Source organism: Tamandua tetradactyla, chromosome 21 (assembly GCF_023851605.1).
Source record: "Tamandua tetradactyla isolate mTamTet1 chromosome 21, mTamTet1.pri, whole genome shotgun sequence".
Classification (NCBI taxonomy): domain Eukaryota; kingdom Metazoa; phylum Chordata; class Mammalia; order Pilosa; family Myrmecophagidae; genus Tamandua; species Tamandua tetradactyla.
In genome coordinates, this window is record NC_135347.1 from 10,151,883 (window position 1) to 10,168,474 (window position 16,592).

General features: G+C 38.3%; 1 long non-coding RNA gene across 1 annotated transcript; it reads left to right on the plus strand.

Annotated features, from left to right (window-relative positions):
* The first annotated feature begins 2,469 nt into the window (after positions 1-2,469).
* LOC143665270 (uncharacterized) lies at positions 2,470-7,741 on the plus strand. The gene is made up of 3 exons (XR_013166822.1): positions 2,470-2,685; positions 3,740-3,935; positions 7,639-7,741. It is a non-coding gene; the product is annotated as an uncharacterized LOC143665270 (long non-coding RNA).
* Positions 7,742-16,592: the final 8,851 nt, after the last annotated feature.

Here is a 16,592-nt window from a genome sequence, read left to right on the forward strand (position 1 = left end):
TGAAATTTCATGCAGATCACTCAATTAGTCTGATCCTTAGCTTCTTCAGTTATCTAATGGGAATGCTAATACGATATGGTATGCTCCTTGTAGTGTGTATGTGAAGTTCAAATTAGGAGAATGCTCATGCAAACATGTAGAGTGCATACAATTGTAAAGATTTTATAAGTTTATAATTATAAAATTTTAAATGTGAAGGGTGACTTGGTTCTTTCTAAAATGAGGGGGGCTAAATGCTGTTTTCAAGCTTTACTGCCTTCAACCATTTTCCAAGTCTCAGTTTTGTCCATTAGAAAATGGGGTTAATAAATCTTACTGAGATTACTGTGAGGATAAAACTGAGATAATATATGTGACTAGACTCGACATATTGCAGGAACTCAGAAAAATGTTACCTTCCTTCCCTGCAGCAACATGTGCTTGAGGGAGGCAATTCAGGCTCAGCCCATGGTAGGCTGATGATAAACATGATCTGAGCTCTCCTGTTACTTATATTTCTCTCACCTCTGTCAATGGTAGGGTGATTTTTACTATATCATTTGTCTCATTCTTCCCGGCACTTAATCATGGCCCCATGGCATTGGGAAAGATGGCTATGAGCAGTTTGTGCTTGTGTGTAATGTTGCTTGCATCAATTTCATCTCCTACAAAGATGGAAACTCTGGTCATTGTGAGTCTGATGGCACAGGTATTGGATCCTCTGGCCAGCCCAAACCCTATCTAACATTCAGGCATCTGGTTTGAAACCTGGAATGCTTTCTCATGTGTAACCATTCTCCTTGAAACTGTTATTTTTTTTTCCTACTCCATCTTCACCTTTGGCTTATTATTTACTCTGGCTCCCTCTCTCCTTAGGCTGTAGTCAAGCTAATTGCCTTGGTTAGAAATTCAAGACATAGACACACAGGGCTAAAATAATTTGTTTGCAAAGGTAATGATAATCCCTTCAGTTTATTTGTGTACTGTGCTACAGTTTTCAAAGTGCTTTCTCTTTGTAAATTTACAGTGAGCTATTGTGTTTGATCACCATAGGCTTCCATATACACATGAGTCATTCATTTGCTCACTTATCCTAGGTGCATTTATTGGACATAATACCATATAATTCTGCTGGATGGTGGGGTAGAGGGGACGGAGGGAAGAGAGTTAACATTTATTAAGTATACATATTTTGCCAAGTTCTTTTTAAAAATGGGGGTTAGCTGATTTAATCCTCTTAATTTTTCTGTAGTATCCCCAGTACTTAACCCATTATTTGTGTGTATTTAATAAAGTTTTATCAACTCAATTTGAATAGAGAGGTTTAAAAACTTGTCCAAAGTTCAAAAGCAACTTGGTGGCAGAACTGGGATTTAAATCCTGGTGCTCTGGACTCCAAAGCCCATGTTCCTTCCCTTAATGTTACAGTCTCTAGCAGACCAATCAAGGGAGATGAAAATTTGCTGTCCAAACTATATACGTGTCCAATCATTTGGGAAGCAAAGACACAAACATTTGACTAGAACACATGGGAGACTTCTTCCCTTCTTCCCTTTCACATTTATTGAGCATCTGCTATGTGGAATCCAATGTCCCAGGCTCTGGAATAGAGCACCTCACCTCTTGCAGCTTACATTCTCATGGGTGAGACAGAGAAACAGCTAAGTAGCACACATGCAACCTAATGTGTTGTAGTGATAAATGCAATGCTAGGAAGAAAAGTAATCAGGGCAAGGAGATAAAACAGCAGTGGAGGTTCTCTGTTGGACTTGGTGGGCAGCAAAGGCCTCTCTGAGTAGATGACATTTGAGCAGAGACCTGAATCATGAGATCCTTGAGAGACTGCCTGCTAGGCAGGGGACAGCATGAGCCAAGCCCTGCGGTGGGAGCTGGCTTGGTGTGTGGAAAGAAGTTGGGTGTGGTTGGAATGGAGTGAGCATGCAGAGGTGGTGGGAGGTGAGACTGGACACATTCAGGTGAGGCTTTTGGGCCTGGGTTGAAGATGTTGGATTTGATTCTGGGTAAGGTCAGATTCCATCAGAGAATTTTAAGCGGAGGAGTGATAGGATCTCAGTTAACATTTTAAGATCTCAGTTAACATTTTTTTTTTTTTTTTGCATGGGCAGGCATTGGGAATTGAAAAGATCTCACTTAACATTTTAAGAGAATCAATGTGGATATTGCATGTAGATTAGACTACATGTAATACATGAAGCTCATTTCAGAATCTTTTCACGTGATGAAAAGCCAACAGGAATGATAAAGAAAATAAGTGTTTCATCAACATTGTACTCTTTCCCTTCCATATTCCTATCTTTGGATTTTAAAATTTTAATTATTTGTAATTCTCTTTAAATTTATTAAATTCCTACTATATTCCATGTACTGTGTAAATTGTCATTTGTGTCTTTAAGCTTTTTCCTACAACTTAGATTTTTTTCTATCTAAATCAAATTACATATTGTTCTATTTATCTCAACAGAACTGGAAAGGAAGCAATTCCTTTGGTTTTCTGATAGCACAGACCTAACTTCAGATATAAACAAAATGAACTGGCATTAGAGTGATAGCAGGTCAGTGTTCTAACAGCACCCTTTCTCAATGACAAGCTGTTGCTGGAAACATTCAGGACAAAGTCTTGAGTTTGTAATCAAACTTCAACTTTTTTCTATTTGGATAGTACCTGGTCTCCTCCAACTGAAGTGGGTGAGTGGATTGAAACTATTATACATCAAATGCCACTAAAAGCTATTGATATAGGTGGAATAATTGAACAAGCAGACTTGTTGGAATGTGTAACTACTTTACACATCATTGTAAATTGTTTTCCAGGCTATACTGGCTTCCTTTCATCCATGAAAACATTGAGATGTGAAAAAAAAAAGATAATCTTGAATGCTTAACCATAAAAGTAAATGAGATTGCTTTAGACTACTCTGTTAACATTCGAACCATCCCACATGGAAATTATTACCTACCCTGTGTTTGTTTAAATCTTGGTAGATGCTCTTTGTACCAGCTCTGCTCTTAGTGTAATGCTTACTTCTGTATAAATGAGTGAACAGCCTAATACCCTCCAACGTCATTTTTTGGAAACATTCCCCCATTAAAGAAGGAGTTCTTAAATATCATTTCTGCTACTTTATGTCTACTCTCTGACTTACAATATTCTTGGGTTTTGAAAATGGGCTATGTTCATGTATAAATATTCTCATGTTGCTATGACGGGCTGAGTTGGAGGGTGATACAGCATCTGAATACCAGATCTCAGATGAATCTGGGAATGGTTTTAAGCAGGTCAATTGCCTTGGCTCAAATTATTTCCCATACATGGCACTCTTTGTCAAAATCTGTCTATCCAAACCTTTCTTGCTAATCAGGGTCAAAAGCTCAAATCTCACTTCCTCTAATAAGTTGTACTTGAGTAGCTTAACATATACTTTCTCTCAGCAAAAACAGAGAACGCTGAACATTTTCTTAGAAATGGCTTCATTGCTAATGTAGACAACTATTCTGTGAGGCATGTACCATTATCCTAGTTTAGCATATAGAGAAACTGAAGCCCAGAGAAATGAACTGATGTCTCCAAAGGTCACAGGTAGGAGACGGAAAAGTCAGGATGTCAGCCTAGGTGTGTCCTCTTTCCACCACACCATTTAATTTTTAGAACTTTCAATGTGCATATTACAGGATACACATCCCATTGTGTACTGTTGCCTGGTATCTACATTTGTTTCATGTCTGCGTTTCGTATTTCCAGCAATGTTTTAATGTTCTTCAAGACTGATTAGGAAAATACAAAGAAGATGTGGCCTCTAACTCAGGGAGGAGTTACAAATACGAAAAGAAAGGGATCTCCTAACCTAGCATAGCTGGTCTGATGGAAGACTACAGAGGATACTGTGATGACAGAAAGGACAGGATGATCTATTCTACCACTGGAAATTGGAGTAAGGGTGAGTGGGAGCAGAAAAGAATTTATGGGGAATTTAATTCTGAAAGATGAGCAACTATTTGGAAGGAACAAGGCAGATTGGGATCAGGAAAGTGGGGACTTGGGAGAGGCCCCAAAAGGAGAACAATCCACGCAACAAGACGGGATGGGGGTAGGAAACAACACAGCCACATGTGATCCAAGACGGTAGATACCTTGACTTGGTTGAAGGGATGCGGTAAATCAGCAGGGCAAGGGGGATAACCAGAGAAAAGACTAGAAAGACGTGCAGAGACCAGGATGTGGATTTCTTGAATGTTTTACTGAGTTTGAATTTTATTCTTTGTTTTCTGTGTCACTGAACAGTTTTAAGCAAGGGTGTGATGTAATCCAAAACAGAATGTTTTGTTCAAAGCTCTAGTTGGCAGAGAAATTATTGGGAAAGTATTAGAATATTTGATGAGAAAACCATTATGAAACTTCGCAATTGTCCACAAGAGGTGTTGAGGGTCTCCATTATGTGAGGAGCAGTGAGTATAGGTACATGTCAGTGTAGCTTTCTCTCTTTAACTGTTTTGAAAGCTTCTTCTTTGAAAGCTTCTTGAGGTAAGAGACATCTCTTTATACTTGCTGTTGACTTCACAGCACAATCCCAAGCACAAGTCCCCCTTTCATAGGCCTGCAATACTAAGATCTGCATTTGATATAAAAATGCTGAAAATCTGAGTGGGTATAACTGTAAAGCATGCAAATCCATTTTCCTTTGAACCACGCAAGGTACTAATTTGGCACGTTTTCCGCAGTGTTCCTATGTGGGTAGAATAACCATCATCATTAGTTGGTATTGGAAACAGTGATTCACAGATGAAAATAGCTTTAGAATTTGTAAGAAAAGCCAGGCGGAAAAATCAGAAGTATTACCAAAATAATTTTTCTAACAGGACCCTGGCTATTTGTTTCTTCATGCAAGTGAAACTGAAATATATTAGCAAGTGTTAAGGCAATTTAAGTGTTTCAAGTTCTTAACTGCATCCTCGAAGCCTATAGTATCTGTGGTAGGTAGTTCCACTGTTGTAAATCTGTGTTGACAGGTGTAAATTTACACTAACAAATTAACAGTACAAGGAAGAAAAACAAACTCCTGCTCCTTGGACACTGGATTAGCTAAAGAAGTAACAGCTTCAAGAAAACACAGATCAAATGCCTTCTGATTGATTTTCCCACTTTCATTAGACTAAGCTGTGTGCAACTGAAATTATAACACTTGGTATTTGTCTTATCTGCATTTTTCACTTATTAAACTTATTCAACACATCTTTATACCATTGAAATATTTAGAGGTCTGTTTTAAAGATGACTAGAAAAACCAAATATGCTGTGTCTCTCATGGAGTCTTGGCAGGGGTTTCCTTTCCCTCTCTGTGCTGTGACACTTTGAACCTCAGCAAGGTTTTTTCCTTCCATTTTGCAGTTTCTGAACTTCTTGCCAAGATTTGTAACATCTCAATAAATGAATGTTTTCTTGTTTCTCTCTTAAGCTTCTTGAAAGAAGGGATTAGATCTTGTTCATCTTCGAGCACCTTCAGTGCCTAATAAAATGTGTTGGCACGTAGTAGAGTTCATTCAGTGTCTGCTGGGTGAATTAAACAATGTCTGTCCTGCAGGAGGAGGGAATGATTGTTTTTGGAGATTGAATGAAAGGAGATGGCAGTGAACTAAATTGACATAAATCACTGAGAAAGTGGGAAAATGTCTGGCATGACATATTTAATGTTGAATTTTACATATACTGAACTTACTAAAAACATTGCGTTAAACTAAACCATTAAGGATTTCTTTTACTTCTTAAGCTCTATGAATCAGGAACAATTCTTTTTACAAAAATAATAGTCACTTAAAAAATCAGATGTAGAAGAACAAGTCTTTGTGTACTTTTCTAAAAGGAGGAACCCCACAAAGCCTTAATCATATGTCCAGATAGTGACACCCAACTGGTCCATGTCCACACACCTCTCAGAGCTACATTTATCTCTACCTTTAGTAGATGGGGTTCTTGATGAGACACGGGCCATACCCTCACCCCATAAGCTGCCCTGCGTCTTCAGTCTGACTGGACAAGAGACTCCGTCCTCTCCTGCTGTTTCATGCACGTGCAGTTGTCTGAATTACTTTCCTATTGCTGCCATAACAAATTACCATGAATTTAGCTGTTTCAAACAACCCTCATTTACTATCTCTCGGTTCTACAGGTCCAAAGTCTGGGTGGGCTCAATTAGGCTCTCTGCTCTGGGTCCCAGAAATCCAAAACCAAGGCAGGCAAGGTTTTTACCTGTAAGCTGAGAAGAGTCCTAGTTCCTTGCAGTGGTGGGACAGTAGTCCCTGCTTTCTTGCTGATTGTCAGCCAGAGTCTGCTCTCTGCCCCAGGCCATCAGCATTCCTTCTAACGTTGCCCCCTCCATATTCAAGCTGGCATCAGATCCTTTTGGTGCTTTTAATCCTCTGATTTCCCCCTTTCCTTTCCTCCTCCGTCAGAAAAGGAGAAAAGCCTGATAAAAAGTCTTTGCTTTTAAGGGCTCATGAGGTTACATTGGGCTTACCTGGCTAGTCCAGAATCATCTCCCTATTTTAAGTTCAGCTGACTAGTAACTTTAATTACTCTTGCAAAATCTCTTTTGCCATGGAATATCATGGCAAAATATCATGGGATTAGGGTAGGACATCTTGGAGGGCATCTTAGAAATTCTGCCTACCACATCTCCCGAAGAAGAAACTTTGCCCAGGTAGAAGCTGAGAATTCTGTAGAGGGTATCTATAGCTAACAGTCCATTTACAAAACACTGTCTTTTTTTCTTTCTTATTTTGCATGGGCAGGAGCTGGGAATCGAACCTAGGTCTCTGACATGGCAGGCAAAAATTCAGCCACTGAGCTACCGTTGCACCACCCAAAACACTTTCATTTTGCATATAGCCCCAATGAGTTCCCCTTAGGTCTATTTTACAGTACAGTTTTTGAAATTGGGACATGTCTTTCAATTAATTTCAAAAGGCACTAGATAGCCTTTTGATGTATTTTTTTTTTCACATGCACTGTATAAACTTTCCCATGTGCAGGTTCTCTGTTCATCTCATGGTCACTCAGTTACATTACTGGCACTGGTAAAATGCCTTCGAAAATATTATACCATGATGTAGCATTGGATGAGAATATGAATGCAGTTGATTGTCAAATCCAAGGCGATAGAATTATGTGTTTCTTTTTTAGATAAAGCACACATTTTGTTAACTAGGACAGATTTGTAGGTACATTTCACATGTCATGAATGTCTATCACTGAATATCTGCCACCATTACCAGCTTTCAGGAGACATTCAAGAGAAGCTATTTAAAGTTTGGTAACTAATTCAATAAGGAATTAGAAAACTCCAACAAATTGAACTAAATGGGAGGTGCAGATCAGACATTTGAAATTATGCCATCAATACTGAAGTTGCTGAGTAGGACGATATTTGAAAGCAGAGCTTCTGGACAGTGTGTCAGTCACCATGAAGCAATGAAAAATTTTTATGGCTAAAAGTGATGCTAAAGAATTGTTAGATTTTTGAATCGGAAGAATGCTTTTACTCAAAATGAATTTCATATTGAAGCATAATGGAGTTACTGTCTAGTATTAGTCAGCTAGTTTTTAATGTAATTATAAGTATTTATGGAAGTTTTTCCCTCCAAAAGGTGTTCTTAAATTGATGTTGTGTCTTACAATTGGTGGAAACTGAGAACTGAGGAGATAGGAGAACATGAAACAGTATATTGAAAGGCCTAAGGCACATTCAGGTGGTAAGTGTCAGTAATTTCATCTTTTATACCGTGTGCCTATTTTATGCATCTTTTCCCTTTTGTCTAGTTTTTGTGGCTGGTTTGTTTTTAGGGTATACTTTCTTGGAAAGAAAATTAGTTTGGGATGGGAAAGGGACTTTGTAAAAGAAGACATCAACTGTATTTATTAAAAATTTAAAAATAAGTGTGGAATGTATAATCTGGGTGATTAAATACTGCTCTGAGAAGCAATATCCATAAACATAACACTTAATAACTTTGTCTAATATTACCGTTGGTGAGATTTTGTCTTCTGCAGGCATTTTTCAGTTTTTTAACATGGGGATGATGCAATCTACTCCACACCTTGCCCCACGAGACCCCTTGTAAGAGAAAACGTGGTTGATGCTTACCTAATGCACCAAACTCGTTTGTAAGGCACCTTTGGAACACTACTTTGATCTAATTCTGAATCAACTGTATTCTTGAGGTGGAAAATCAAATTTTAACATGAACTTGCAAATAGCCCCAGTGCTTCACCCTCAATTGATATTCCAACAGCCTTCATTGAAGCAGGCAGCTGAGTTGAGCTGTTGCCATGAGGATTGTTTCAAGCACTCAGAAATTCTCCTGGGACTCCTTTATCATTGCTTTTCAAAGAGATCTTTATTCCTTTCTTCTCCTGCTTCCTGCAAAGTGGGTTGTGTCTGAGATTTGAGAACTTGGTCAGGTCACGGAGGACCCGAGGGTTCCTCTAGGAATGTGATCAACAGAGTTATTAAAATCTGCCTTTCTGATCACCATCCTTCTTTTCTTTTCACCTCCACCCTATTATAATACTTTTTTTTCAGCTACACTTTTGTGCCACTTCACTGTATAATGAAAACGCTTCATTTCTAAAGGACTATGCTCCCAGGTCCATTGAAATTTGTTGTCATATGCCTTTGTTGTAAAGGTTCAGAAGATTCTCATTAAAATAACATTTTAGAGCATATTAATTATTTGAAGATCTTAATTGATGAAAAAATTCCCTAATTAATGAACAACAGACAGCTTTTTAATGTGAATCAATCACATTGAATTTACTTGAAGTGCATTATGCTTATTTGTTTTCTTCTCAAAGATAGGGGCCAAAGATGAAATAAGCAGAAAAAAAGTAAAGCAAAATGTTTTTAGTGATATTCCTAATTATAGTTATCAATGCAGGTAAAAATGACATGGCTTTAATATGCTTTGAGAAAACTTAGGAATAAAAGTCTTATAGATCTTTTTTTTTAAGGTAGCTATGAATTGCCACTTTCCTTTTGAAAACTTCAATAAATAAAAACATTTCAACTTCACAACATTCTTAGGGAAAATATATGTCCTATTCATAAGGGAAATAGGAGTAAAACAAAATTAGGTAGCTTTAAAGAGACTAAAGTAGGTGTACTTTGTCAATCGTATTTATTTTCAATTCAATAGACCATAAATTTTTTTCTGAAAAGAAGATTATTTTTTATCTATATCTGTTATCAAGCTAATGTGTGAGAACACACTGGGGGAACATGTATGTATACAGAGGGGCATATGAAACCACAGAATAAATTTAGTCCATATTCTTGAAGTAACTATTGTTCCACTTGCTAAGTAATTCAATTTCTAAACATGTTTATATTTACATAATGGTAGAAGCTAAATTTGTAGTTATTTGCAAGGTTAAAACATTAATGGCCAGGGCGGGCCGTGGTGTCTCAGCAGGCCGAATTCTCACCTGCCATGCCGGAGACCCAGGTTTGATTCCCGGTGACTGCCCATGTTAAAAACCAAACCAAACCAAAATGAAACAAACACAAAAAATTAAAGGCCAAATAAATTTCAAATTTATAGTAAAGCAAGTCTGACCTATGAAGTATGCAGTTTTTTTTTACTCTGAATTTAGGGTTTTTTCAGTGGTGAAGCTTAGGAATGCTGATCTACATAAACGGAACAGTTAGTTTTTGGACAAGAAATAGATTAATGGGTTCTCTTATGATTTGGAAAAGAAAATAATACTTGGCTTCTGGTATTTAGGAATACTGCACAAATCTAGGCTTATGGTAATATCACCACTTTTCTGTTTTCCCATTTTCAATTATTTGAGGATATGAAAATGAAACAAAACAAGTAACTATCATTTTGAGTACTTGCTATATACAAGACAGAACTGTATCGGTTCCTAAATACTAAATATTTAGTATATACAGACAGAAGTGACCAGGAAGGGAGAGTTCGTAGCCATAGGTAGGGCAGATCCTGCCTTAGCTTCAGGGGATCAAGAAGTATCTAGTCAGTCACATGACATACTTAATTGGCAATAGATTGTTTCTTAGCAAGTCAGAGGCCTCAGAATCTTCTAGAAGAGGAAACATTTGGAAAGCATCAAGAAGGTCAAATTGTTGGTGGAAAAACTAAGTACCTGGCAGTTGGGGGAAATTGATGGGCAAGATGAGGGCAGTTCATCTAGTCTGAAGGAATTGCAGTGTAGGGTATATCATCACCCCAGGCTTCGTTCCAGAGAAAACTAACAGGGATCTGGAATCAAACCTGGTGTATGAGTTCTCAGAAACCATATTATTTGAATTGGTTTGGGGAAGACTGACAGGAGGCATGGCTTAATGCTGATCCCTCGGTACAGACCAGAGTGGCTGGTGATGGTTGCCCTTATGAAGGGGATTGGTTCCAGACCCAGATAGGGTGGAAAATACGGATAGTGGTCATATGGACTCAGAAATGAGGAAGAAAAGTCATTGCTGGAATTTCTTCAAGTGCTATGCAGAGGCAAAATGTATTTACCATAGTTTCAGTCTTGAATGAAATATGCTACCTACCTGGCAGTATAACATATAAACACATTCAAATTAAATGCCAATACATACGTTAATGTTTTAATCAATGTATGTATTGAATACTTTGAATTTGCAAGGGATTTTGGAAACAGAATCCAATTTTAAGCATGGCAGAAAATTAACATTTGGACAAGGAATACTATTGCATTCTTTTATGGCACGTACTCAGATTTACAATAAGACTGCTCTTTTTCCAAATCAATCTAGGGATCTAAAACCAAAACTAGGAAGAATGAGAATAGGTAATTAAAAATAAGATTGTTAGTGTGGAATTCAGACTTATGGAGAACTATGGGATGACATGCGGTCAGCAATGATTTTCAGCAACAAGGGCTTCATTGCACCACACCTCACCTTGAACCAGGAAGATATGGAGAATCTTTTACAGCAAGGGCAGAAGGTCCATTTGGTGAAGGCCCTTGGAAAACAAAACTCTAACCACTGTCTTTAAAGCTCCACTGATTAAGCATGTGCTTGCTTATGGTGGATTTGAGCTTTGTTTGGGAAACAGATCACAGTTCCTACCCTTCTTTTCCCCCTTCAGTTTCTGCTGTTGGGATTCAGCATGCTGCCTGTTCACATGAGTCCCTGCTTTGTCCATGTCTGGCAATAGCTGCTTGGAATCTCGTTCTGGCAGCTGATGATTTCAAGTGTCTGGACCTGTCATGATGCTCTCCAAGAGAGGCATCAGGCTGTCACCATCTATTAGGTAGCCCACGGCTGATACACAAGGCCAGTCACTGAGTGCCCTTCACTCTTGTGCTTTTGAATTGCGTCTTTTGATAATTGAGGGCGTTCAGTTGCTGCACCTACCCGTTTAATGGACTTGGCCTAATTTGTTTACTTACTGTTTTGCAGTTGGGCAGAATTTGCATAGTTTTGACAACGACAAGGCTTTGGATGCAGCCATTGATTTCTTCAGAAGGACCATTCTGTAGATCATGAAAGCTTAGTGGTGGGCACTTTATCCTCATACTCATCATTGCTGAGCCAGCGAATATACTGAGGGTTTAAGTAAATGGGGTGAAGACAATCATCTTCACTCTGGACCCAGCTCCAGCATATTGAATTTTTCAGTATTCCTTTCAGGACTCTGGGATGCTCCTCTTGCCATAGATAGGGTGACATAACCTTTACCAGAAACTAAAACCAATTCTGATCTTAGCATCAGGGAGTTACTGAATTTTGTCCAAATCTCTTCTTGTTGCCTATGTGGTCTAACCCATACCCTTGCTGTGATAACAAGGCTTCAACTTTGTGAACAATTTTGATAAAAAGATTTGTTTTCTGTTATTCTGAGTGCCCCTATTTTTGTTTCTTGTCTGAATACCCATTTCTTTCAGAATCACAGTCCAATGTGCTTATGTTATGAATATTTATTTATGGCTATCCTTTACCCATGTCACCTTCTTAGGTAACATTCTTATGATTTTCTTCAGAGGGCCCAAGCCTTCCCCACTCCTAGGCATGGAGCACATGACCCAGTACTAAGCCACTCATGCTTCACCAGTCCCTATCATTGGTTCAAAGTTAGGCATGTGATCCCTGCAGAGTTTACCAGAGTACAAGCACTTTTTTTTTGACTCTACCAGAAACATATGTTTTAGTTTTTGCTGGTTGAGCTCTAAGAAGCTAAGTAGTCTGGATCTGTAGCAGTCACCTATGGACCATTGAGAGTGGTTGTGCTAACAAATGAATCTAATATCCAGAGAAGAGCAGAGCCAGGTAGAGGTGACTGATGAAAAACATTTAAGTTATTTCAAGCAGCCGTATTTTAAGCCAATTTTGAGCCAATTTATTTTCTACTTGGCTTAAGCAAGTTTGTTTTGGATTTTTTTGTACCTTGAAGTGTAAACAAAACAAAACCAAAACAACTAATGCCATCTTTCAGTGATTAGAATCTTAGCTAAGAGTTTCAATTTAATGGTTGGGCCTGTTACCTGTTGACAATCATCTTCCTACTATTTCTGGCCTTGATCTCTGACTATCTGAACCAATTCCCATACTTTCTGTGCTGGGTTCACTCTTTGCTGGTGTATCCTGACAGTTCTATCGTGGATCTTAATGCTCTTAGCAGGCTGGATGAAATCCCAATTACATTAAATATCTTTTTCCCTATGAGTATTGTAGGGAGGCTTAATGACTCAACAGATAAATCATCCCTTTAATAACTCCAAGCAAAGAGTCTCCAAAGAATTTGAAATAACTGACCCCTGGATATATAAATATATTCAAGTCAGTAGCTCATTAGTTTTTCTTTTTCTATTGTGGACATAGTTGTATCATTTCATGTTCTTTGATAGTGACCTTTATAGCATTCTTTATTTGGCTAGCAGACAACAGAGTAACTACTCATAAAGGAAAGATATGAGGAAAATGATTTCTGTAATAGACTTTACTATAATGGGATCAGAATGGCAGGCAAGGCTGAGAAGGAATTATCAGCAAGGCAACCCCAATGTTTTTCACAACCCACAGATAAGCATCTTATGGCTTTCTGAGAAACTAAAAATGGCCCAAGATATAGGATTTAATCAAAGCATATTGAGATCAGTAAACACCTAAGATTACAGTCATGGATGTCATCAACATGGTACATAAGACATCCCCTGAAAAAACCTCCATAAAGATTCAGCAGATAAAAGGACAAATCCCACTTGCTTAAAACTCTAGAGGATGGTAGAGACTGGAGAAGGACTCTAGAAATGCTGAAGTGAATAAATAGAAAAATAGCTGGTAGGAAATTGCCATCCTGGAATACTGGTCCCACTCCCTTTCCTCACTCAGCCCCACACAGCTTGGAAGTCCCTCAGAGACAGAGAGGCCAGGATCTCTCCCTCCCATCATGATCACAGAGCCACTTACAGGAGGTGCAAGAATCCTATGCATATTTAGGTACCAAGACTACAGAGGCCCAGAACAGAACACAAGGTGCTTGGGAGTGCTTCAGACATAAGGGACTCCAGGGAGAAAAGAAGAGAAAGCCCTGGTTGGAAAGCAGTACACTCACTCAGTCCAGTTTGTGTTGGCTGGGCTACCGAAACACAAAACACAGTTTAGAGTGATCCACTGTACTGGTTTGAAAGGATTTTGTACTATGGAAGAGCCATGTTTTAATCCTGATCCATGCCTATTCAGCACCGAAGGTTGGAAATTTGATTAGATTATCTCCAAAGAGATGTGACATGCCCAATTGTAGGTATTAACCTTTGATTTGAGGGAGATTGACTCCACCCATTCCAGGTGAGTCTTGATTAGCTTCCTGGAATCCTTCAAAAGAGGAAACATTTTCGCAGAATGCCACAGAGCCACGAGAACCATGAGAGCCCTTGCAGCCAGAGACCTTTGGAGAAGAAGAGGAAATACGTCCTTGGGGGGAGCTTCTTGAAACAAGAAGATTGATGAGAAAGCTAGCAGATGCTGCCATGTTCACCATGTGCCTTTCCAGTTGAGAGAGAAACCATGAACTTCATCAGCCTTTCTTGAGTGAAGGTAACCTCTTGTTAGTGCCTTAATTTGGACATTTTTATAGACTTGCTTTAACTGGGACATTTTCATGGCCTTAGAACTGTAAATTTGCAACTTAATAAATTCCCCCTTTTAAAAGCCATTCTATTTCTGGTATATCACATTCTAGCCACTTGCAAACTAGAACACCCACCTTTCTGAATTGACCCTATGTAACCCCCTACAGTGGGATACCTTAATGGGGAAAGAACCAGAGGCAGAAAAGCCTTGGGGAGAGAAAAAAATGTGTAAGGGGATTAAATTGAATTGCTGTAAAACAGGACGGTCCCAGAACTGAAAAGGAAAATGGAGGACTAAGAGAGGGAGAGAATTTAAACAAATCATAGGAACTAGGGAGAAAATTCTGCGTTAAAACAAGCACAACAGATGAAGAGCCCCAGAGAAGGAACAGAGGAAAGGAAGTTTTCTTCCAGAGGCAATACAATTGCACAAAATGTACAATCTCAAATATTGTACTGCATAGGGCAAAATTTGGATGAAGAGCTGAAAAAATCTGATCATTTAAACAGACTATTCTAAAGATTCAGAATAAGGCTGACTAAGCTCCAAAGAAAAACTTTAACAAGAAGCCAATTGACAATAAAATCCTACGCAAGATAGAGAAGCTGGCCTTCAGAGTGAACTCATCAAGAGAATCAGATGCCTAACATCAAAAAATTATAAGCCATACAAAGGAACTGGAAGTTATGGCCCAGTCAAAGGAACAAATAAAAATTTCAGAGGAGACAAAATTTGGAACCACTTATCAAAGAAGTTCAAACATCTTCTAAATTAATTCAAGAAGATGAAGGAAAATATGGCTAAGGAGATAAATGGTATCTCATTACTTTATTAGGAAGACATTGTGTGAGCTAAACAAGAATTTGAAAATATAAATAGAAAAATAACAGAAATTATGGGGATGAAAGCCACAATAAAAGAGATTAAAATACATTAGAAACATACAACAGCAGATTTGAACAGGCAGAAGAAAGTATCAGGAAGCTAAAAGACAGGGCAGTCAAAATCTTACAGACAGAGGGTGGGCAATGGTGGCTCACTGGCAGAATTCTCACCTGCCATGCCAGAGATCTGGGTTCAATTCCTGGTGCCTGCTCATGCAAAAAAAAATCTTACAGACAGAAAAACAGAGAAAAGAATAGGAAAAATTGAGCATTGACTCAGGGAGTTGAGTGACAGCATGACGTGCACAAACATACATGTCATGGGTCTCCCAGAAGGAGAAGAGAAGGAAAAAGGGGCAGAAAGAATATTCATATTTATAGGCCTATATCCTAATAGACCTATTCTGAGACTAATAAGAATGCCAAATGCCAAAGATAGAATTCTGAAAGCAGCAAGAGAAAAATGATTTGTCATATACAAGCAATCCACAATAAGACCAAGTACCAGTTTCTCATTGGAAAACATGGAGATGAGAAGGCAGTGGAGTGATATATTTAAGGAACTAAAAGAGAAAAATTGACAGCCAAATATTCTTCATTTGGCAAACCTGTCTTTCAAAATGTGTGAGAGTTTAAAATCAATCAGAGGTTAACAGAAACTTAGGGAATCCATCAACCAGAGACTTGCTCTACAAGAAAGCTAAAAGGAGTTCTACAGGTTAAAAAAGAAAGACAGGAGAAAGTGGCTTTGAGTAGTGTGAAGAACTGAAGATTGTTGGTAAGGGTAAAAAGGGTAAAAAAAAAAAAAGGGGGGGGGCAAAAATGATATCACACACAAAGAACAAACAATCAAGTGGCTAAAGTAAATGCTGCCTTTGCAGTAAAAATACTTAAGATCAATGGATTAAAATCCCCAATCAAAAGACACATATTGGCAGAATGATTGAAAAAGCTTGTTAAAAAACTATATATTGTTTACAAGAGACTCACCTTAGATCCAAAGACACAATTAAGTTGAAAGTGAAAGTTTGAAAAAAGGTATCTCATGCAAACAGTAACCAAAAAAAAGGGCAGGGCTAGCTATAATAGTATCAGACAAAATAGACTATACATATAAAGCTGTTAAGGCGGGCCACGCTGTCTCAGTGGCAGAGTTCGCTCCTGCTATGCCGGAGACCCGGTTTCGATTCCGGGTGCCTGCCCATGCTAAAAAACAAGAAAAAAAAAAAAAAAGTGAACCTGTTATAAGAGACAAAGAAGACCCCTATAGATTAATAAAATTGGAAATCCACAAAGAAGAAACACCATAAATGTTTATGTACCTCACCGTGGTGCCCCAAAGTACATGAGTCAAGCACTGACAAAAACTGAAGGGAGAAATAGACATTTCTATACTAATAGTTGGAGATGTCAGTGCACTGTTCTCATCAATAGAACATCTAGACAGAAAATAAATATGGAAACAGAGAACTTGAATAATATGATAAATAAACTAGACCTAACAGACATATACAGAACATTTCTCCCCAAACAGCAGGGTATATATTCTTCTCAAGTGCTTATGGATCATTCTCCAGGATAGACCATGTTA